This window comes from Penaeus monodon, chromosome 31 (assembly GCF_015228065.2).
Source record: "Penaeus monodon isolate SGIC_2016 chromosome 31, NSTDA_Pmon_1, whole genome shotgun sequence".
NCBI classification, from domain to species: domain Eukaryota; kingdom Metazoa; phylum Arthropoda; class Malacostraca; order Decapoda; family Penaeidae; genus Penaeus; species Penaeus monodon.
This window is the reverse complement of record NC_051416.1, coordinates 16,279,189-16,279,659: the sequence shown is the minus strand read 5'-3', so window position 1 is coordinate 16,279,659 and position 471 is coordinate 16,279,189.

The window sequence follows — 471 nt, the reverse complement described above, 5'->3', positions numbered from 1 at the left end:
AGTTCGCGATGTTCCGCGGAACATTTTGAAACGCCCGCGAGAAAGTTTGAGCCGAACAACTCCCCAAGTTAAAGTTTATTCTCGGCTCCATTATTTTCCTAAAATGAAAATGACTTTGATGAATGAAGGGGAGAAGTCGAGAGGCGGGAGCGAGTGCGTTTTGATGTGCTTGTCTTCATCAAAATCTTAGTATTAATCTACCGTGGGAGAGTTTGAAGTTTGGACAAAGTAGCTCACTTCTTAAGAGTTAATTAATGTAATGCTTAGTCTCTGCCTTAGTTTTTTACGTGTTTTGGCGTGTGGTTATATTTAACTCTCGCTTGATTTAGATTTTGTGTTCATGGAGTAGGCTTTTGTTACAATTGGTTCAGATTTTTTCCCTTGAATTTGCGAGTTTCGGAAAGAAGGGAAAATCCGATTTTCAAAAAATATTCGAAGGAGAACTAGAAAGGAAAAATGAGTTAGTTAGAT